Below are 24460 nucleotides of genomic sequence, written 5' to 3'. Positions count from 1 at the left end.
AGCAATGTAACAGGTTCCCTCCCAATCGAGGGGCAGACGGACATATGCAGTTTGACCACAAATAAAATAAGAATGACGTGAAGCTTTGAAAACAGATTTCCCACTGTCACTATACTGGATAACAGTAGTACAATCACTATGTCCTACGTGTACGGAACCATAACTACGGACACATAATTCGCCTTTGACAGGTAGTACTGAAATAGCAGGTAAGTCTGGAGTAGTATCAGACTGAACATTCAGGACCATGAAATTCGACGAATAATTACCTAAATTATAAACTTCATTTTCTAGATCTAAACCTGTTCTGTGGGGAAGACCTTGCTTGTCTGGAAAACATGTACTGTTAAGAAAAGACATATCTGTTGAGGATGACGTTAACGTGGACCATGCTCCACACGAACCATTATGTGAGAATGGATAAGGAAACAGTGGCAGAACTCCCTTCGGTGTCTGAAAAGGGGGGAGTCGACCACACACCCAACAATTAGTGGCATTGCTGGTCTGGTGTGAATAATGTAACATACGGATAAATGTGTTGTTGCGCATAGCGAGGCGGTATGAATATTCGTGAGGAGGCAGATCACTAAACGTGTGCTCTACTGTAGCATTAGCAGACATATTTACATGAGGAACTGGAAAATACAGATAGAACGCATAGCTGGTGCAGGAAATCATTATGCTGATGAATAATACGAAACTCAGAAAAACGATACATTGAATTGAACTTCGACTGACTCTCTCACTATGGGGGTCTATTTTATACATGTCAGAAACAGTCTAACCGTTTCACCTAGGGGAGGACTTATACAATCAAACTGACTGACTTATTTTACTAGACCTGAGCTTTAACTTATACTCCTGTTGCGGAGTTTTCTCTAACAAGGGAGGGGTTGTAATAATGTCTTGTGCGGGACAGTCCTTAAGAGCAATATTCTGGCAGTCCTTCAAATCCTGGGAAATGTTTTTAGAAACGGATTTCAGTCCTTTAAAAAGTTTAACATGAGACAGGTGGATCCATCCTTTTCTGCCTTCCAACTTGACGGCAGTACGGGTGGTCAAGAGGACCTGACGTGGCTCCTTCCAACGTGGTTCCAGCGGACTTGATCTGTCGAAATTCCGGACCATCACTAGGGAGCCTGGAACGATTTCATGTGGTGCCACCTCGGTATTGTCTGGAAAGGCGGCAGCAACCTGTGAACGACATGAGTTGAGGGCAGACATCAAGGAAGCTAGGTAATCTGTCAGCATATTACATGAAACATCAGTAATACTTCGGGGTCTAGGAGTACCCCACATGTTAGGGGGGCGGCCGAATACGACCTCATACGGGGACAGACCTGATCTGGAATGTGCGACCATGCGCATATAAAACAAAGCGACTGGCAGAGCTACTAACCAGTCCACACCTTTTTCTTTACAAACTTTGGCAATGCGGATTTTCAGAGTCTGATTATGTCTCTCTACGAGACCGGCTGCTTCAGGATGGCGTACACAATGGAACTTCCACTGGTACCCTAACAAAAGGGAAACGTGCTTCATTAACTCTGAGGAGAATGGCTGACCGTTATCGGAATATACGACTCTAGGGAGTCCGTATCTAGGGAAAAATTCACGAACCAACTGCTTGGCAGTGGTCGCGGCTGTGTAATCTGGGACTGGATATGCTTCTGTCCACCTGGACAAAGCGCATACTACTACAAGGACATACTTGAAACCTCGACATCGCTCCATTTGAATATAATCCATCTGGAGGACCTCAAAAGGGTGGTCAGGGGGCTGGAAACCACCTTGTTCCACCGGGACACTTTTACCTGGGTTAAACTGACAACATATCATACAGGTGCGGACTTTCTGCTTGGCTGCAGCTCGTAAATGCTTGTTGAACCAAATGTTCTGGATACTGTCTAACATAGCTTTTTCTCCTAAATGTGCTGGACTATGTGCGGTATTGATAATGACTTGAACCATAGAGTCGGGGAGAAACCATGTGGCTCTACCCTTCGTTAACCATCCTTGATCTGTCTGGACCCCTCCTTGTTCAGACCATTTCTTGATTTCATCGGGGGTAGCATGTAACTGTATATCTATGACGTCTTGTGTAGGGTCCTTAACTGTCATGCATGTAATCGGATCTGGAGTATGTGTCTGATTAACTGGAATGTCTGGAGTCTGTGCTGTAAGCTTGGCTGTGCGGTCTGCTAGATCATTACCTTGGGAAATAATGTCTGTAACTTTCGTATGTGCTTTGCATTTCATGATAGCAATGGATGTCGGTAAATGTATGGCATCTAACAGGGCTTGAATAAGGAGACCATGCTGAATCTTGGTTCCATGAGAAGTCATGAAACCTCTCTCCTGCCAGAGCACTCCGAAGTCGTGTACAACTCCAAATGCGTAACGTGAATCTGTGTAAACATTAACTTTCAGGTTCTTGGCATGTATACAGGCTTGTGTCAGAGCGACTAGCTCTGCTGCTTGAGCGGACAGGGTATCAATACGGTGGGTTTCAATAACTTCAGTGTCAGTAGTCACTGCATACGCGGCGACTAGTTCTCCTGTACTAGTTCTCATACATGAACCATCCACATAAAGTGTCAGGTCAGGATCTGATAACGGAATGTCTGTCAGATCTTGTCTTGGCTTAGTCGTAATGTTAACTACTTCCACACAGTCATGTGGGTCAGGATTTGAATTAACTGATGGTAACAGTGTAGCAGGATTCAGGACGTTGCAGCGTCTGATTTCTATGTGTGGCTGGAACAGTGTCAATTCATAACCTGTTAAACGTGCAATTGTCAAGTGCTGAGTTTGTGTTCGGTTTAAAAGAACTTCTACGGAGTGTGGAACTTGTACTGTCAGGGAATGCCCTAAAACTATGGAATCACTTTGTCTGATAGCTAGTGCTGTGGCTGCAACTGACTTGAGGCACACAGGCAACGCCTGGGCGACTGGATCTAATGTGCTCGAAAAATAAGCACAGGGCTTGTATTGTCCTGCTTGATCTTGTGTGAGAACAGATAATGCTGTACCTTCACGTTCAGTAACGAAAAGTGTAAAAGGCTTACTGTAGTTCGGTGTAGCTAGAACTGGAGCTTGACATAGGGCTTTCTTTAACTCATTGAAACTAAGTGTATGTTCAGATGTCCAAGGGAGGACAGTCGATACGGCTGCCTCCTGTGTCGTTAACTGTATCAGTGGCTTGGCTAGAAATGCATACTGGGAAATCCATTGTCTACAATAAGAAGTAAGGCCGATAAAAGCACGTACCTCCTTCTGGGTTCTGGGCTGGGGAAGACTCGCTATTAACTGGATACGGTCGGGTGTCAACTGCCTACCCCTCTTGGACAGCAAGTGTCCTAAGTATACCACTTGCTGAACACAGAATTGAAGCTTCGAAGGTGACACCTTGTGCCCCATCTCGGCTAGAAAATACAGGACTGTAAGGGATGCTCGCTCGCAGGCACGTTCAGAACGGGCTGTGATCAGTAGATCATCGACATACTGGAGCAGGGCAGTGTCAGTTGGCATGTGAATGTTGTCTAGTTGTCTCTTAAGTGCTTGACTGTAAATACTAGGACTTTCTGTGAAACCTTGAGGAGCGCGTGTGAACATATAGCTCCTTCCATTTAAACAAAATCCGAAAAGAAACTGGCTGTCTGGATGAATGGGAACACTAAAAAATGCATTCTTGAGGTCAATGACAGTGAAAAACATGGCTTCGGAATCAATGGCTGTTAACAGGGAAGAGATATCTGGGACAACTGGGTACTGAGGAATAATACATTTATTAAGCTCTCGTAAATCAATCACTAATCGATATACTGGGGGTGCATTTGGATCAGTACGTTTCATGACTGGAATGATCGGAGAATTGCATACATTGGAGTCAGTTTCTACAACTACTCCTTGAGCCATGAGCTCGTCAATAATTTTGGATAAGGCTGCTACAGCCTCAGGTGGCAATCTGTACTGTCTGATTCGGGGTAACACTACACCTGGTTTGAGAGTCACACGATGGGGTGTGATTTGCATATAACCTACATCAGTTGGACCTTGCGCCCATAAGTGCTGTGGAACATTAGACAATCTTGAATCAAAATCTCGTAATACATAGTGACCCTTAAAGTCACGTAGGAACAATCGTATTCCCTCTGGGGAACAGCATATAACTGCACCTAATTCTTTCAGTGTCTTAATGCCTAATAGATTTTCTGGACATGACTTAGTGAGTAACAGATCAGTAGTACGGGACAATGGACCTACTTCTAGAGTGACTGGCTTTGATATCTCATTAACTATTGGCTTTCCTGAAAATCCAAGGGAAACATTTCTTGAGCCTGAGAGCGGAGCCCCTGGAACTTCGGCATGACTAATTGTGGTCCTACTTGCCCCTGTATCGATCAAAAACTTTCTGTCTTTCCCTAATACTTGACTGTGAACATAGGGACCTTCTTGATCTACAGGTATCTCGATGAGAGGCAAGCCTACCTCCCTCTCTAGGCTGTTTCATGAATATGGCTGGTACTCTGGATACTCGGACTGTGCATACTGATACATCTGTGATGTAACGTGCTGTGTTGCAGCAATAGGCTGCGGAGCTGTAACTGTCTGTGGTGCATTCTGTGGCTGAGGAATCTGTGAAACTTGTTCTTGTCTTTCATTTCAAGAAGTTCCATCTTTGAAATCGGAGTGTATACAAACACTCGTTGCATTACGCCACCCGCCCCTTGGACTGGGTGGACTTCTCGTAACGGATTCTGTCTGTCTATGTAAAATGATTTACTTTCTGGGGGTGAGACATGAACAAAATGCGGATTCAGGAACGTTCTATATTTGTGGCGCTGTTCTAGAATGACACTCATTAAATCGGTACCTAGACCTCTCCATCTATACTGGAGTAACTCGTTCAGGATATCGTGTAACGGGCCTGGATCAGAATGTTGACCCTCATACAGAGTAATGAGGTACTGGGTCATATACATACCCACCAGTCGCTGCTCGGCTGGGGGCAGTTTCAGAAACATTTGTGCCACTATTTCGTCTGGAAAAGTGGTAGAATCAGTAATCCATCGGACTGCTGATCGGGCTAGTTCTTGTTCATGCATGGTACTTAACTCACTATAACCGATTCGTGATTTCAGAATGTGATCGGTAGCTTGAAATACTTGTTCTAGAGAACCTTGTTCTGGTGCTGGATGATGAAAAATAGACTTGGGTTCTAGACGTAAATGACGATCTGGAAATCTAGATTTTCCTACATACGCTATTCTGGCGGAATTCTCGTCTTCCTCTTCAGGATCAGAGATACTTTCTTTCTCGCTTACTTGTGCTGCTTTACGCTGGTCGTGTAACCTTATTATTTCTTTACGAATTTTCTTGTACATACTCTCCATGGCACCGACGGTCTTGTGCTTACCCTCGGCTATATTATCACTCCACCTTGTCAGGATTCTCATTTCGGCGGGATCTTTAGACGGGTAATCTTGTTCTCTTATTAGACAATTGATCAGGAACTTTAATATCATGAGCTGAATCTCGGCTTTCCTTTGAGACATAATCTCGCCAATACTTTCTGGATCATCCCCTGTACGGATGAAACGATATATTCTGTCTAGATCTTCTTTCATATTCGGCAAGGTGACTAGATACTCGGTCACTCTCCTTACACGTAAGGAATATAAAACCATATTATATTCGCCTGGAACTGGATCATAGACACATTCGTTAAGGGTTTGCCTGATTTCTGTAACAGACTGATGTTTAGGCGTGCGCTGTAACGCTTGAGCATGTAATTCGAGTAATGTTAAACGCTTGTGTGGCGGCGGGGTTTGAGGAAGACCTCCTCCTGCGGCCCCTAGACTAGAATCGTCGACTGACATTCTTCGTCCTGGCAGGGTCGGTAATTGTAACGTGGGCTGGACTTGTATGGCGGACTGGGCCGGGGGAGCTGTTAAGGGCACCCCGGTGTCTGGAGGAGCATGAATTACCTGGTTTACAGGGACTGGCGGAGCGCGAACAGGATTTGCGTATTCGGGGACTGTGTCGTCCAGATAGGACGAAATAAAAATATCAGCTGCGGTCGGTTTGTGACGTAGCTTGGTCGGAATTAATGGTGGCGGGAAATTACTGGATGCCTCTGGGGTCGCTTTTGGCAAACCTTCGGCAAGGAGAGGATACATACCCTTAATAAGGGCATGCCTCTGTCTGTCTGACTGTTCGGCTTTGACTTGTTCACCTATCTCGATTAATTCTCTTTCTTGGGCTCGTTCCTGGGATTCTCTACTTAACTCTGACTTTCTGACTTCCTTTTCCGTTCTTCTATGCGCTTCTTTACGCCATAACTCGATGGCATCTTTCTGTGACTGTCTGGCTTTCTTTTTCCATAATGCTTCTTCTACTCGCATGATACATTCGGCATCCCATGTACCCGATACGGGCCATCTATACTTTTCTTCTAACTATTTGGTATACTCTACCCATAAATCTAGATACATTATGGCGCTTATGCCATGTTTCTGATACATAAAGTGACCTGGACTGTCCCTAGGCGGGACAGGAACCGCTTCCTCTAACAGACCCTTTCTAGTTTTTAACTGACGTAACTTGGAAAATATAGGCATGACTGAACTGTAATCTGGACACAATACAATACACAATAAAAACACGAAATCACATCGCACTCATACCACAACAGTAAAATACATGAAGAACATTATAAATAACAGTTCGAACAGAATATTACCTGGAATACTGAGAACAGAAATAGAACAGATTTTCTCGAGAACGGAACAGACTAGAGTTACTGGATGCACTGCTGTAACAGTACGGAACATACCGGTCCCATAAAGGGACGCATCAAGACCCGTATCCACCTAGGTGAACACTTCGTTTGTGAGTCTGGGCACCACCAACCCACGGACCAGGAGTCAATTTAGATTGGTCCTGTCTAGATACTACCCCAGCAATGGTACTCACCGGGCAGCACGGAACGGAAGGCCTCGGACTGGACTGGACGACGGACGACGAACTTCGGACTTCAGTTACAGGTGGGCCTCCGGATACCTCGGACCTTGGACTCTCAGCTTGGGCTCTGGTCGGGACTCGCCGCGTTCCTCCACCGTCTCGTTTGGATGCTGGACCGCCTCCTCCGTCTCCTCCGTGGGCCTGAGGGATACTTGGAGCAGAAATATCTGCCAGTGCACGGTATGGTTCCGTCACGACTGCAGAGGGTCAGGGGGTCGGCGTGGCTTCACCGACGCGTGGGGAAAGGGCAAGTCCCTGTTCGGGCGCCATTATGTGGTATATAAATAAATAATACCGGATCTATTTTTGAATGAATGAATGAATAACAGATAGCTCAATAAAATAAGAGTCAAGATTCGAGGTAGTAGGAGCTTTTGCAGGTTTATTACAACATAAGGACAGGATCAGGATAACCTGCATAGGAACAGAGGTGACAGGGCCCAGCAGGACAACTGGGGCCCAGCAGGGGAAAAGAGGCCCAGCAGCTGCTGGGGCTAGGTCTGGGATGAGCGCGCTAACTTTTAATAACAATACATTGACTTATATACATAACGCAAACACATAGTATTACATTGCAGTAGGCGTAACAGTGGGTGGAGCAGAAGGCGTGACGCGTAGCAGTCGCGAGAGATAACAATGAAAAGAGGTGTAACTGGGCGTATGCATAGACATGTGGTGCATACGTAACAGAATATGTCATGAATGGGCGGAAACATAGGAGGGGGCTACCTAAGGAGCCGGGACCTCTAACCTAATGGTGCGCGAAAACTGGCAATGACGTGTTACTAGGAGAAACTGGGGGCTACGAACTCTGTGCTAGGAGCAGAGACTAGAGTCTGGAGGGTCGGAGCGACATGTACCTAAACCCTATCTGGTATCTGATGTTTAGGGGACATGTTGATATAAACTAGGAGTCATGAGGGGAAAAGCTAACTTGACTCTAAGTCTGGACCATACATTATTCTATATGAAATGCGTGATGAAGAATACTAAATGACCATTAAATACAGTATTTCTCTAACATGGAGACGAGAAGGCTAGACAATGACGGAAACTATTGATGCAGTTCAGTAGCTTAGGAATGCAGAGAAGGAGGACTGAACTGATAACTGGAACTATAACATACTTTTGGCAGACTCAGAGGCAGAGCCAAGCTGCACCGGGCACTGCGAAGCAGGAAGTAAGTGAAGGGTCGAGGATACAGGTGGGGGCTGTATCGCTCCTCAGCGAGGCTTTCAGGAGACAGGAGCTGAATCCAGGGTCCGGGCCCTTTTGAGGCCTGGAAACGGGGACTTTATAATGGAATAACGTGCACACTAAGAAACGTGGCAACATAACTTTACCTAGGCCTGATATTCGTAGTATTCACGAGGACTGGAAAATGACATACCAGAGGTGGACACAACTGTAATTGCGTCATTAATCGGACATGGGGAACAACATATGCATATTGGTCATGCACACATAACATATGATGTATGAGGCGTAGGGACACAGAACATGGCAAAATTTACTTTTCCACACTAGTGAAGGAATGGCAGAGTTTGCTGTAGGGCATGGTTTAGGTGCACTGGCCAAGCTGTGTGCATCATAGTGAAGCGATAGCAGGGTTTGGTGTAGGACAGGGCTTGTGGTAGGGCATTGTTTAGGTACACTGGCCAACCTGTGTGTATCTTAGCAAAGGAATATCAGGGTTTGTTGTAGGGCATGGTTTAGGTGCACTGGTAGAGCTGTGTGCACCTTAGTTAAAGAATAGCGGAATTTGCTGTATGGTGGAATCCAGGTGCACTGGAAGAGCTGTGTGTGTCTTAGTGAAGGAGTAGCAGGGTTTGTTGTAGGGCATGGTTCAGGTGCACTGGCAGAGCTGTGTGTGCTCCACTACAGGCATATCGGGGTTATTGTACAATAGGGTTGCGGTGCACTGGCAGATCTGTGTGCACCTTAGTGAAAGAATAGCAGAATTTGCTGTAGAGCGTAGTCCAGGGAATAGGCCATGTTACAACGCATGTGATACAACGCATGCCATTACAACACAAGTCGTTACAGTGCCTTGCTGTAGGGGGCGCTGGATGTTGGAATACTATAATTTGCTATTCCAACTCCAGTCTGTGCAACAGTAGGAAGGTGTTGAATTTGAAATCCAACACATTCTGCACCCTACAGCAAGTCATTGTAACGACTTGCGTTATGATGGTTTGCGATGTAACATCGCAGCCGTTGTTGTAATAACATGCGATGTATCGCATGCGTTGTACACAATGGTTTAGGTGCACTAGCAGAGGGGAAACATCCATTACAACACAGTCATTACAACGCACTACCTTTACAATACAACTGTTTTCAATGCACCTGCCTTTACATCGCATGCCATTACAATGCATGCCATTACAACGCATGTCACTAAAACGCATGCCATTACAATGCATTATAAGTTAAGTAATGGAGATTTGTTTTGTTTTAGGTATGGGTTTTGGGATACATGGGAATAGTAATTGTTACCCCTACAATATCCAACACTTTCCCTACTGTTGCACTCACTGGAGTGTGAATAGTAATTTTTACCCCTACACTATCCAACACTTACCCTACTGTTGCCCTAAAAGTACTATGTGTTGTAATGGTATGCATTGTAATGGTATGCGTTGTAATGGAAGGCGTTGTAATGGTAGTTTAAAAAAATGCGTTGAAAAATCATGCGATGTAATGGTAGTTGCGATGTAAAAACTGCATTGTAAAAGCATGTGTTGTAATTGTTTGTGTTGTAACCTCATATCTTCCTGGCAGAGCTGTGTGTGCTCCAGTAGAGGCATATCGGGGTCATTGTACAATACAATTGCGGGGCACTGGCCGAACTGCATGTGTCATTGTGCATGAAAGGGATGGGCGGCTGCTGGACAAGACTAAGGTGCATTGGCACAGTCGTGTGTGAGTCTCAGTGCAGGAATAACACGGGGCTCCAAGTCAGGACTGAGGTCAGGAATGAGGTGAACTGGCAGAGATGTCTGTGGTTCCTAATCGTGAATAGCAAGATGTGCTGTGAAACAGGGTTGAGGTGCACTGGTATGGCTGTGTATTGGCCCCAGTCTTGAATAGCAGGTTATGCTGAAAGGCATAATTGATGTACATTGGCAGGTTTGTGTGTTGAAGAGGAGTAGCACAAGGTTCATCAGGTAAGGACTGAGGTGCAATGGAATAACTGTGTGCTAGTATCTGTGCAGGATTATCAGAGAATTCTACAGGACTTCTACGCCCACCAAAGTGACCAAGGGGGTTCCGCAAGGCTCATGCATGTAGGGAGACACACTGGAAAACATTCCACAGACATCAGTGAAAAGGACATGCAGGTATACCTAAACACCTCCAATGCTGACATATTCTGTCAGTGCTTTCTAACCATCATACCGCGCGCGCCGGACTTCAAAAGGGGCAGATGACACGGCCGTGCAGTGGTGCATATCACTGAATAACAGTGGTGTGCGGTCGAGAGCGATTTTTAATATCCTTTTAAAATTGATGTGTCTGATGTTCTTTTAAATTACTCATTACGTCCGCACTTTAGTTGTCTATGCACATTTTGGAGCTGTTTTATAGCTTCGGGGGGCTGTAATCTCCATTTTGTAGGCAAACCTAGGCTCAGGTCAGCGTTTTAGTCATCAACGCTGCTTGCGCACACCAGACTTCAAAAGGGGCGGATGACGCGGCTGTGCAGTGGTGCATATTACTGAATATGAGTGCTGAGCGGTCAAGAGCGTTTTTTGTTTATTTTTAAAATTGATGTGTCTGATGTTCTTTTAAATTATTCATTACTTCTGCACTTTAGTTGTGTATGCACTATTGGGAGCTGTGTTATAGCTCCGGGGGGTTGTAATCTCCATTTTGTACGCAAACCTAGGCTCAGGTCACCGTTTTAGTCATCAACGCTGCTGGGCACGCCCGACTTCAAAAGGGGCGGATGACGCAGCCAAGCAGCAGTGCATATCACTGAATACGAGTGGTGTGCGGTCGAGAGTGTTTTTAATTTCTTTTTAAAATTGATATGTCTGATGTTCTTTTAAATTACTCATTACATCCCACTTTAGTTGTTTATGCACTATTGGGAGCTGTGTTATAGCTCCGGGGGACTGTAATCTCCATTTTGTACATGAACCTAACTAAATCAGGCTCTCCCCTGGACATCATCCCTGCTAAAATTTCTTCTAGATTGGCTGACCAGCTTGCCATACCCATCTGCTCTATCCTCAATAGCTCTCTGAGCTCAGGGCGACTCCCTCATGAATGGAAAAACGCACAAGTAGTGCCCATACGTAAAAACCCCAAGATTCCGACAGCCGAGCTGACTAACTACCGTCCTATATCCTTGCTCTCTCTGCAGACTAAGCTCATTGAAAGACATATTAACAAACACTTGTCTGAGTTCATTGAAGCCTCTCACCTCCTAGATGTCTCACAGTCAGGTTTTCGGGCCAAACACAGTACCGAATCGGCTCTTATTGAGGTAACAGATAACATCAGAATGGCACTAGACAAGGATCAAGCAGCACTTTTGGTGCTGCTTGACCTGTCAGCAGCATTCGATACCATTTCACATCCGATCCTACTGGGGAGACTTTGAGACATAGGTGTTCAGGGGCTGGCCCTGAAGTGGATTACTGACTTCCTAACTGATAGAACACAGACTGTTACGCTACGAACCTTTAAATCTACGCCCACCAAAGTGAACAAGGGGGTTACGCAAGGCTCATGCCTAAGCCCCATCCTTTTCAATATATATGTTACCCCGCTGGCTAAACTCATGAGGTCCTTAGGGTTCAATCCCATTTCACACGCAGACGACACCCAGCTCCTCCTCACATTTGATAAAAACAGACCAGATATACAGCTCATTTTCTCAGAAGACATGAAGGCTATCGCTACCTGGATGCGGATTAATTGACTTCAACTAAACGCTGAAAAATCAGAAATCATGCTGTTTAGAGGAGCAGCTCCATGCTGGTCGCCCAACTGGTGGCCTGAGGAGCTGGGTCATGCCCTGGCCCCTAAGGAAGTGGTCAAGAACCAAGGAAGTCAGAATTGATCAATACCTAACTCTTGATGCACATGCAAATACTACTGCTGGCTCCTGCTTCTATATCCTTAGTCTACTTAGAAGGATCTTCCCCCTTCTAACCTCTTCCACCAAAAAAACGTTAATGCAAGCCTTGGTACTAAGTAGACTACATTATTGTAATGCCTTGCTATTCACGGCTAACGAAGGCTCCCTTAATAAACTACAAGTGGTGCAGAACACGGCTGCCTGTCTCGTAGCTGACGCCCCATCTAGAACACCCTCTGCTCCCCTCCTTAATGAAACTCCACTGGCTACCCGTAAGAAAGCGGGTAAAATTCAAAATAGGCTTCAAAGCCCTTAATGGTCAAGGCCCTTCCTATCTTTCCAACAAACTAGCGATGTACACCCCCTCATGTTTGCTTAGATCAGGCTTGGAACTTTTATTATGCACCCCTAGAATTAAAAAAGCGTGCAGCGGAGTCAAAGCTTTCTCTTACCTTGCCCCGGCCTTTTGGAATAAGCTACCTCTCCAGCTTTGTAATTGTCAGAACCTCTCCTAGTTCAGAAAGCTCCCGAAAAGTCAACTTTTCTAGTTCTTTGCCCCGGCTGATTTCTTCCGTCCTAAGCGCAGAGATACCCCTTTGGGTGATTCAGCGCTATACAAATCAATAAACTTCAAACTTCAAACTTCAAACCTAGGCTCAGGTCATTATTTTAGTCATCAATTCTGCTGGGCACGCCCGACTTCAAAATGGCCGGATGACACGGCCGCGCTGCTGGCTCGCTGAAGGCGCGCCTAAGGCAAGCTCGTTTGCGCCTGTCTGCACCCGAGCAGGACCAGGAGCCACAACCCCTGTCGATTTCCTAAGGGAAAAGTATTCCTATTCCGTGGAGCAGCTTAACCTTCTTAGAGGATTATCTATGAGTAAGTGTGCCCATTCTATTGTGCCTGACAGAAATGTCAACCACTGCCCCCATTGTACAATTAAACTTTGTCCCACTATTAAGATCCCTACCGTTATAAAAGTGATTTTAATTGCCGCATCTCTGCAAGTCCCTTAGCGGATTGCGAGAGTCTCTCTTTTACAATTGGTTTATCCCATGTCTGTACTCTCTCTGGGATTTCAATCTACCGCCCCCCCCCCCCCCCCAGGCGCCTTGGTCAATTTTGTAAGGATCTCCCTGATTTGACAGCCAATCTTTGCTAGTCCCCTCCCTAATTTTACTTTAGGACTTCAATCTCCATTTTGATGATATCTTACACCCAGCCATGTGTGAGCTGGTTGATGGTCTAGAGGCTTAGGGTCCCACTCATTCTAAAGGCCATTTACTCAATCCCATTTTCTCAAATATCGAGAATCTTCTGGTCAGGGATCCTTATCCGGTGCCATGGTCAGACCATTTCCTGATTCCTGATTCCATTCACCTGCGTTTTGCAGGCTGCTATTACGCCAGCTGTGAAAACCAGAAGACAGGTCGCATATGGTCTAAACTCCCAATAGAGTCCTGGGTGTCAAATCATGAAAACACCAGACCAGACCATTACCTGATCTAAATCCCACCATTGCCAATCATAAGTTCAATGTGGGGCTCAAATCATCTTAAGACACTGTTCTCCCAAAAAAATGGATCTCTTATAAGGTTGGAGCCAAACAAAATGCTTGGCACTCCCCCAAGCTTAGTGAGCTTAAGCAATCCTGCAAAAGACATGAGAGAAGTTGGAGAAAGGACTTCTCAGTGGCCAATAAAGTTTAATACAGCAAGGCCATAAAAGTCTACAAAGAGGAAACTAAGTCTGCTCAGGCTCTCTATTATTAAGAGAGAATTGCATTGGCAACCAATTCCCTATGCAAAATATTTCGCATTGCAAAATCCCTCCTTAAACCTCCCTCTCCCCCTAATATATCTGATGATATTTCATCTCTTTGCAATCGAATGGCAGAGTTCTTTTTTTAACAAAATACACAAGATATATACATCTTTTCCTCAGGTCATAGCCAAACAAAATATACCCCCTCTGGATAATGGGTCTCAAAGTAGAGAATGCTCCTTGGAGGAAATTCCTCCTCTGAACCTGATATCATTACTAGGTATTTTCAACCTATTAAAATCTAGCTCCCCCATAGACCCTGCCCCTCCTATTATTCTGAATCAAGTTATTGATACCGTGTCCCTAGCTATTCTGGAATTGATGAATGCCTCCTTCGTGACAGGACTTGTCCCCCCTCCATGGAAACAGGCAATGGTTAAAGCACTTAAAAAAACAATTTGGATCCAGAGGTGTTGGGGAACTACCGGCCGATTTCATTACTGCCAGGTATTAGTAAAGTTGCTGAGAAGCATTCTGCTCTCTATGCATTCTTGGAGAGTTACTACTGTCTCCGTCTGTCACAAACTGGATTTAGACCTCAACAAGGCACTGAGACCACCCTTCTGGCAGTAGTAGAAGAATCCAGAAAAATCTTAGATGGTGGAGGCTGTGCTGCTATTATCCTTTTAGATCTCAGCACAGCCTTTGACATGGTCAATCATCAGCTGCTGATTCAGAGACTTGAGGATGTGGGAGTGAATGGGAGAGCTTTGAAGTGGTAGCAATCTTTTCTGGAGGACAGGTCCTTTCAAGTTTTTGAAGATGAAATCACCTCCGAACGGATTCCCCTTAGATGTGGTGTTTCTCAGGGATCCTCCTTGAGCCCTACTCTATTCAACGTTCACATGAGCCCTTTGGCAGAGTTAGTTACACCCTTTGAAGTCCAGATTGTTACCTATGCTGATGATACTCAGCTGGTTGTCTCCTTGACAGACAACAATGGTTTAGCCTTGTGTCTGGAAAAAGTAGCATTCTGGATGGAACCCATATACATGAAGCTTAATGGGGCTAAGGCGGAGCTGGTGCTCCTGGGTAAGTTTCCTACTTTGAACGTAGGATCCTTTTGGCCTAGTTGCCTTGGCCCTCCACCCCCCAAAAAAAAAGACGAGATTAAGAGCCTGGACATCTGGCTGGACCAGAATCTAGATTTCAAGGAGCAAGCATGGAAGGTGGCAGCTAGTTGCTAGTTGCTATGGGATTTTGAGGATGATACGAAAAATTCTCCCTTTGCTCCCTTTCCCTGCCAGAAGATGGTTCAGGCATTGATTCTTTCCCGGCTCGATTATGCCAATGCTCTTTATTTAGGAGCCCCACGCTTTACTAATAAAAAGCTACAGACTGTGCAAAATTGCGCCGCACGTTTGCTCCTGAATACTTTGAATCATCAATTGTGAAATCCTGCCCTTGCTACTCTCCACTGGCTTCCTATTCAGGAAAGAATTACGTTTAAGGCTCTCTGCATTGCACACAAGGCACTATCAGACAAGGGACTGCCCATCATCCGTTCTATTATTCTGCCCTATTGCTCTAATAGGGCCTTGCGGTCGGATAGTAAACATCTAGCGGCACTTCCTAAAATTAGAAGATCACGTAGTGGAGGGCGTCTTTTTTTCTTATACTGTTGCTAAATTATGGAAGTGCCTTCCCCCCAATTTCATCTTGAGGCTAATTATCTGACCCTCTAAACAAATTAAAACCTTTCTGTTTCCTTAACACTGCTTGAAGTTTATGATTGCACTGTTAGCAGTGCTGGGATGCCTACGGGTAACCAGGCGCTTAAGAAATGCTGATTCATTTATTCATACCTTTGTATAGAAATTTGCCTAGCATTGTAACGGTAAGTTTCAATTCTATTAAGGACACCGAGGCAAGGATTATGCTTTTCCTTCTTAGCTCTTTAATTCATAAACAAAACACAGCAGCCAGAAAAGCTCCAAAATAAGCTCTAAATCCCAGAACAAGGATAAAGCTTAAAACACATCAAAGAAACATCCGAATTTGGAATAACAAACTACAAATCCCATCAGTCCATCAAGATAGTGCACAAAATAGTCCTTCGCAAATGTCCATGACAGGTAGATAGGACATCCCTCCTGTGACCACTTCCTCTTTCTTCGCGCGAGTCACGCCATCATCCTATTGGTCTTGTTTCGAACCTTCATTACCTAGTAGAAGAGATACAACAGCGTAAGCGGTGAAAAAAACATCCATATGCTTCAAGTAACCAAAACGTTACATTTCATGATGCATGGGCAGTCTAGTGGAAGAAACCTGACTACTTAATGTAGTACGGGCAGGATAACCTCCGAAGGTAGCCTGGGAGGAATAATCCTCGCCTCCGTGTCCTTAATAGAATTGAAACTTACCGTTACAATGCTAGGCAAATTTCGATTCTATGTCAGGACCTGGGGCTTCAGATTATGCTAATTCAAAGCTTTCTTACCGCCAAATGTGCAATGTCCACCACAGGTTTAAAATAAAACATCTTGAAAGTGAAATCCGAGGACCAATCAAGTCCTCCAAACGGGCTCCCAACGAGAAAGCTTTATAAGCCATGGCACCCCCTCCACTGGATAGTGAGCCGCCGATATCGCAGAACGCATCGCGTTAATGGTGCAATACGCCAGGCCGGCAGAAGCCGATTCGGCCAAAAAATTCAGCACTGGAACGACGCCTGCGACCGAGGGATCCAAGTCCAGTCGAAGACACCAACGAGTCCATTTATTCCAGGTGGAGCGATACCGCTTCGCAGTACTGACTATCCAGGTCTTTGACAAAAAATCCACAGCTGATCTCGAAAGGCCTGGGAGCGACCAACGTCTCCGGAAAGCCGCCATTCCATGAGGTGGAGAGAGCTCTGTGTTACCAGATGACGGGGATCCCCGTCAGCGTTGAGGAGAAGATGCGGAAACCGGGGGAGAAGGATTAGAGAATCCCAAGAAAGTACCAGAAGAACTGGAAACCAAACTTGAGACCTCCAGAATCGAGAATGGCGGGAACGCGTAGGCTCCTTTCTAACTCCAATCTTAGAGAAAGGCATCCGTGGCCTCCGCTAGAGGATCCGGCCTCCAGCTGAAGAACCGTGGGAGCTGATGGTTTAACCATGATGCAAAGAGGTCCACTGAGAACGGACCCCAAAGACCTTCCAGCCACCAGAAAACCTGAGTGTCCAGTTTCCACTGACTGGAGTCCCGCAGGTGCCTGGAGTGCCAATCCGCTACCTGATTGGCTTGGCCTGGTAAGTATTCCACTGTAACGGACACATGGTGAGCGAGACAGTTGTCCCAGAAGTCCTTTGCCAAGTCCGGAAGGGCTCTGGACCGAGGACCACCCAGGTGGTTGACGTATTGAACCGCTGAGACGTTGTCCATTCGAAGGAGAACACAGGACCGAACTGAGTCCCTGGTCCAGCAGCGCACTGCGAAGGACCCCGCCAGCAGCTCCAAACAGTTAATGTGCAACTCCTGCTCCTCGGACGACCAGATGCCGCTTATAGAAAATACCCCACAACGGGTGCCCCAACCCAACCTGCTGGCGTCGGACTCTATCACCAGGTCTGGAACGGGCCCAAAGATCGCTCGGCCGTTCCAGGCCTCCATATGGGCGAGCCACCAGGCCATCTCTTCCTTCACTTCGGCTGAAAGGGAACCAACTGATCGTAAGTCAGGCCCCCCCTGAGATGATGTGCTTTGAGACCTTGAAGGGCCCAATAATGGAGGGGGCCCGGGAAGATTGCCGGGATGGACAAGCAGAGCAGCCCCACCACCCGGGCAATCTAGTGGAGGGAGGTGTGGGACTTCAAGATCGTTTGACGCAACATGTGACACATTTTTCCCACCTTCCGGGATGGAAGACTTAGGGTGGATTGAACAGAGTCCATGACGCACCCCAGGAACACAACGTTCTGGGATGGAGAGAGGATAGACTTGTCTCTGTTGATAACAAAACCCAACCCCTGAAGCAGGGAAACTGTCTGCTGGAGATGGAACCCCAACTTCCTGGGACATTGGGCCATCAGCAGGATATCGTCCAAGTAGATGATCATCCGAATACCCTGGCCTCTCAAATATTCCACTGCCGGATGGAGTAGCTTGGTGAAACACCAAGGTGCCGAGGAAAGACCGAATGGAAGGGCGGTGAATTCGAACACCTGATCCTTCTAGATAAACTGGAGAAATTGGCGATGCGGGGGTGGATGGGCACCACCAGGTACGCATCCTTGAGGTCCAAGCGGACCATCCAGTTGTTCGGAAGTAGCACGTCCCGAAGTAGATGGATACCCTCCATCTTGAAATGACGGTAGATCAATCAGCCGTTGAATTCCCTGAGGTTGATCACCGGACATTTTCCCCCAACGGTTTTCTCTACTAACAAGAGATTGCTCAAAAAACCAGCGGGATGGCGAGCTGATCGGCCAATGGCCCCTTTCCAAAGCAGGTCTGAGACCTCTTTGTCGACCAGCTGCTTGTCGGGCCGTGAAAACACAATGGGGCGCAGAGGCTTCCCCTATGCGAAACCCGCAGACTGTCTGTAAGACCCATGCATCTGCCGTAATCGCAGGCCAAGCCTCCGGAAAAAGGGCTAGCTGTCCCCCAACTCGGACTGGATCTGCCGAGATTACACTCAACGTTGGAATTGTTGTTGCAAGAGGAGTTCTTGAATCCACCTTGACCTCTGAAGCACTGGCCTCTGGTGGGGTAGAAGTTTGTGTAGTTGGCCGTGGTGTTATATTGACAGCGCCGGGAGCCTTGACCCTTGTTGATGAACTGTTGACTGCCACGGCCGGTCACGCGACCCCCACCGCGACCGGCCTCTCGAGAGAAACGTTGCTGAAAAACGTTCTTAATGCTTGACTGGGCCCTGTCTAGGTTCCTTTATAAAGGGGTTCCCGAAGAGACACCCTTGGGCCACTGCCCCTGCCTCCGAGGAGGCCAAGTCCCCCAGCTTTGGGTCTAACTTGATCAGAAGCGATTGCCGACGCTCTGTCGAGAGGGTGCAATTGGCGTTCCCTAAAAAGACGACCACCCTTTGCGCCCAGTTCGACAGGACGTCGGGGGAGATGGCGGCACCTGTGACCTTCGCCTCCTCCGCAATGTCCAGGATCTTTGTTATGGGCCCTATCGCATTCAACAACTTATCCTGGCAGGAGTGCCAGGATCGGTCAATGCCCTTGCGAGGGTCTTTAACAAATTTCGCAAGGAAGGTGGCCATTTTCTGGTTCATCTCTGATGTAAGGGCCACCTTTCCCTCCAAAGTAGGCCTAGGGCACTCCCTGAGCAGACAGCTCCTTGCTTCCTTCTCCAGGGGTTCGCGGAGGCGTCCCGCAATGAACTTCACCACCTTGTCCCAAGGGGTCCAAGCAACCGACCGCAGATGCATTATTTCATCCAGGTCCAGCATGCCCGAACTGTCCTGAGGCAACTCGGCGGCGGAGCCCGACGGGCGCCAAGAACACACCGACCCATCTTCATCGTCCGTGTCTGCCGGGAGCATTCCACCAGTGGACGAGGGTGCTGTGCCCACAGATGTTGAAGGGCCCGGCGTCATCGGAGGTGCTGGGGTGGGCGCGGTCACCTTAGCTAAAAAAGCGTCACGTAAACGCTCAAAGGCGTCCCTGTCCACACCCTGTGCCACCCCAGAATCCCCTTCCCTGTAAACTTTTTTGGGAGCTTGGGGATTATCCCCTGCGGGGGTAGAAGAGTTACCAGAAGCCCCCAAATGGGCTTGCACTAACTTTTCGCATTCTTGTACAATGCGGGCAGACAAGCGCTCCAACATGGGACCTACCACTTCCGTGACGCAGCGGTATATGGAACTATCAACTGTGTCAAAAAAACTCATCATCATTTAAGTACTGATGAGCCTCCTCCTCGTCATAGTACTCTTCCTGATCCATACTAGGTGCTACACACTGCACAATACTTGTACCCGTAGGACTGGGGCACTGGACCCAGGCTGTAGGTCAAAACAGCGCTATTAAGGCAGACCACGGTCTGGAAAGCTTTTGGGACCAGTTGAAAACCGGAAACTGGGGAAGCACTGACCCCTCAGCACGCCGACCCTCTGGTGGACCGGGTCGTTGCCGCCCCCTTGCGCGCTGCCTTAGAAGCGGAAAGGTGATTTAAAACTGCAGGTAACCCCCGCTTCCAGCTAAACTGCTTGATGTGCCAAAATCGCCCCCAGGCGTCAGACGAGGCATAAACTGCTATACAGACCCCTCAGGGCGTTCTCAATCGATGCAGGGCAAAAGTACGGACCCAGGGACCCTGGGCATTCTAGTGAGGCGGCAGGGAAGGCTCCGGTGAGTCGTACTCCTCAGCGCGGTTCTCTGTGTGAGGAGAAACCGCGCTGGGGACCAACGAGACACTCTGGCTCCCTCTAGCGGCTGAGCTGCGCCGCAACACTGTGGAAGATCACGTGAGGAACGGCGATGGTTCCCGCGATCTAAAAGCGGTCTGAAAAAGAAAAACACAGTATAGACAATAAAAGCCGCAGAGAGCCCTCAAACCAGCAAATAATGCCTAAGCCATACCAAATAGCCCCGAAATAACCTAAATATTACAAGAGGGGAGAAAAACCACTTAACTGGCTGCAAAGCAGCGAAGAAAGAGGAAGTGGTCACAGGAGGGATGTCCTATCTACCTGTCATGGACATTGGGGAAGGACTATTCTGTGCGTATCTTGTTGGACTGATGGGATTTGTAGTTTGTTATTCAAAATCCAGATGTTTCTTTGATGTGTTTTAAGCTTTATCCTAACTCTGGGATTTAAAGCTTATTTTGGAGCTTTTCTGGCTGCTGTGTTTTGTTTATAAATTAAAGAGCGAAGAAGGAAAAGCATGAACTTAAGCCTCCGGTCCTGACATAGAAATGATGATTAAGATGGGTTCAAATCAAAGTTTGAAAAAAATGCGTCCTCTATTTATCATACTGTCCATTTCTATTATACTGGATAGAGAGAACATAGTGACCACCACACATTTATTCAGTTCTCTCAAATCAATGCATCACCTTAAATCAACATAAGGCATGAGTGTCACTACAACTGGAGCTAACCACTGTCTGACTACCATGGGCTCCATGCCTCCTGGAATGCTTCTGCAACTACTGTCACTCCACAATCCTTTAATTCTTTGCAAGCAGCTCTGATTTAAATAAGTATATTCCACACTTTAATCACAACAGATTTAGAACCAGCTTGCAACCTGAACGTATGTATATATCTACTCAAAAAGGCAATTCTTTATTCAGAAATTGCACTGGTGGATTACCACTGTCATTGATAATATGATTACGATCCTTCTGATGCCACCAGTGTGATACACTTCCTCCTTTTATGAGTAAATAAACATCCCCTCTTTCCATAAAATCAGTAACTAAATGAAAACCTATACTCTGCCTGCATCTGTTTTGTCCAACTTGTTTTTTTCCTTCATTTTCATCCAAATTCATCATCTGAAATAAGAGTGAGACCATCATCATATCCACATTAATATCATTCAATTTCAACTCATCTATCCATTGTATCACTCTACTTCAATTTAACAGTTTCAACACATTACCCATTGATTTTCATCACTTTAAATAAAATATCCTTCCTCAATGACATTTGCTAAAATAACCCTTCTTCTTACACGCCTTACATACAGCTGAGTGGCCTGTACGTGGTCTGTGCCCGTTCTCTCCCTGTATTCCCCTCGCTGCCCCCGGGTCTCTTTGCCCGTGTTTACATTCTGTTGCTTAGCTGCCCCTGCATTTCTGTGACCTTTTTGCCTTCTGTGCCACTTGTTTCCCCCGATTTCTGTGACCTCTTTGCCTTCTGTGCCACTCGTTTCCCCCCGTTTTTTGTGACCTCTTGCCCTTCCTGTGACCTTTTGCCTTCAGTTCCATTCGTTTCTCCTCGATTTTTTTGACCTTTTTGCCCTTTCTTGTGACCTTTTGCCTTCTGTGCCACTCGTTTCCCTGCCGATTTTTGTGACCTTTTTGCCCTTTCTGTGACCTTTTGCCACTGTACCACTCGTTTCCGCCTCAATTGTTGTGCCCATTTTGCCTTCTGTTTCCTTTGTCACCCCTCACCGCCCCCTGACTGCCCATTCGCTGCCCCCACCTCCCAGCTGCTCCTCCCTCCCACCTCCCCATATATGCAGGCTGCTGCGCGGCCGCACAGCTAGCGCGCCTAAGGCAAGCCTGTCCGCGCCTGGACCATGCCTAGTGTCATAACCCCTGGCCCCTGCACCCGCCACGAACACCGCCGCCACTACGATGCCAGCACTCTGCCCGCTCTCAACCCCGGATAGACCCACAACTGCTTCAAGGCCGCCCCAAAACACACACACGGCCCCTTCACCTGCCAGAACTACAGCTACACCAGCCACAGAGCGGACAAACCACCCGCCAAGAAAGACCTTAACCACCTCTGATGCATACTACTGAACACCCGCCCCACACGCAAACACACCGTCGAGCTCTGGGACCTGTTCAACACATCCTCCCCGGACGTTGCCTTCCTGACAGAGTCCTGGTTGAACAACTCCTCTGCAACCGACATCGCCATAGCCATCCCAGACGGCTACAACATCACCCGCAGAGACCGCACCAACGGAGTCAGAGGAGGAATCGCCATCATCCACAAGAACTGCATCAGGGTCTCGACTAGCACGGAGGACGCGCTCAGCAGGGCCGAACACATGCATTTCCAGATCCACACAGACCCCACTGCACCCTCAGAGACACCCTAATCTACCGACCCCCTGACCCCGCCCCCAGTTCAGTGACTCCATTGCCGACTTTATCAGCACGCATGCCCTGACCTCCACCCACTACATGCTCCTCAGAGACCTGAACTTTCACCTTGAGAACAACAACGACAACAACTCCATAACCCTGATCGATAACCTCGCCAACCTCGGACTGAGACAACTCATCACAATGCCCACCCACTCCGGCGGCCACATGCTCGACCCCGTCTTCTCCGCAAGCCCGCACGTCTCAGTCAGCCACACCACTGAACTCCTCTGGACTGACCACTGCTGCATCCACTTCACCTTCCAAAAACCCACCACACACCACCGCACCCAAAAAATCCCCCGCCGCCGCTGGAGGAAAATCACTGAAGACCAACTACATGCAAACCTCTCTCTCAGCCCACCCACCAAACCCTCCAACACCGACGATGCTGCCCACAACCTCAGACCCTGGATCGAGGACTGCGCCAACACCCTCGCCCATTGAAGAAACCCCACAGAGACACCATCAATAAAGCCAGCTGGTTCACCCCAGAACTCCTAGCCTCCAAGCAAGCCTGTCAGAAACTAGAGAAGAAATGGCACAGTGAACAAACTCCGGACAGCCACGCAAGGACGCAGTCCGCAACCACCACCATCACCTCATCAGGGCTGCCAAGGAGACTTCCTTCAAACACCGCCTCGACAACAACGCACACAACAGCAAGGAGCTCTTCAACATTGTGAAGGAACTCTCCAACCCCAGCTCCAATACCAACATCCACCGCAAGATAGCAAACATCCACGACAGCTTTAACACCCAGACAGCCCCAGCAGACAGCAACACAACAGACCCTCCGCACACCATCGATCACGTCCCCTTGCTAGCCTGGACCAGCGTGAGCGTCGATGACACCATCAAGACCATGAGCACAATCCACTCCGGCTCTCCGTCAGACTCATTCCCGCACCACATCTTCAACAAAGCGAGCAGCTCCATCGCACCCCACCTGCGCAACGTCATCAATCTCTCCCTCGAGACCGCGACCTTCCCAGAGAGCTGGAAACATGCAGAGCTCAACGCCCTACTCAAAAAACCTAAGGCAGACCCAAGAGACCTCGAAAACTTCCGGCCCATCTCTCTGCTCCCCTTCCCGGCCAAGGTAATCGAGAACAGACAGCTAACCCGATACCTCGAAGAGAACAGAATCCTGGACCCTTCCCAGTCAGGGTTCCGTAGCAACCACAGCACCGAGATCGCCCTCATCACTGCCACCGACAACATCAGGACCCTGCTAGACAATGGGGAGACTGCCGCACTCATCCTCCTAGACCTCTCCGCCGCCTTCGACACCGTCTTCCCCCGCACACTATGCGCATGCCTCCACTCCGCAGGGATCCGAGACAAGGCACTGGAATGGACCACCTCCTTCCTCTCCGGCAGAACCCAGAGTGTCCTGCTCCCCCGTTCTGTTCCGAAGCCTCCGAGATCATCTGTGGTGTACCACAGGGATCCTCCCTCAGCCCGACAGCACAACCTCAACATAATAGCCTACGCCGACGACACTCAACTGATCGTCTCCCTCATCAAGGACCCCGTCACCGCCAAAGCCAACCTCCACGAAGGAATGAAGGCCATTGCCGACTGGATGAAGATCAGCTGTCTAAAGCTGAACTCGGTCCTCATCCTCGGCTCCAACCCGTCAACCTGGGACAACTCCTGGTGGCCAACGGCACTGGGGGCAGCCCCGATCCCCACCGACCACGCAAGCAACCTGGCAATAATCCTTGACTC

The sequence above is a fragment of the Lissotriton helveticus genome, chromosome 7 (assembly GCF_964261635.1).
Source record: "Lissotriton helveticus chromosome 7, aLisHel1.1, whole genome shotgun sequence".
Taxonomy (NCBI): domain Eukaryota; kingdom Metazoa; phylum Chordata; class Amphibia; order Caudata; family Salamandridae; genus Lissotriton; species Lissotriton helveticus.
This window is presented reverse-complemented; position numbering follows the sequence as displayed.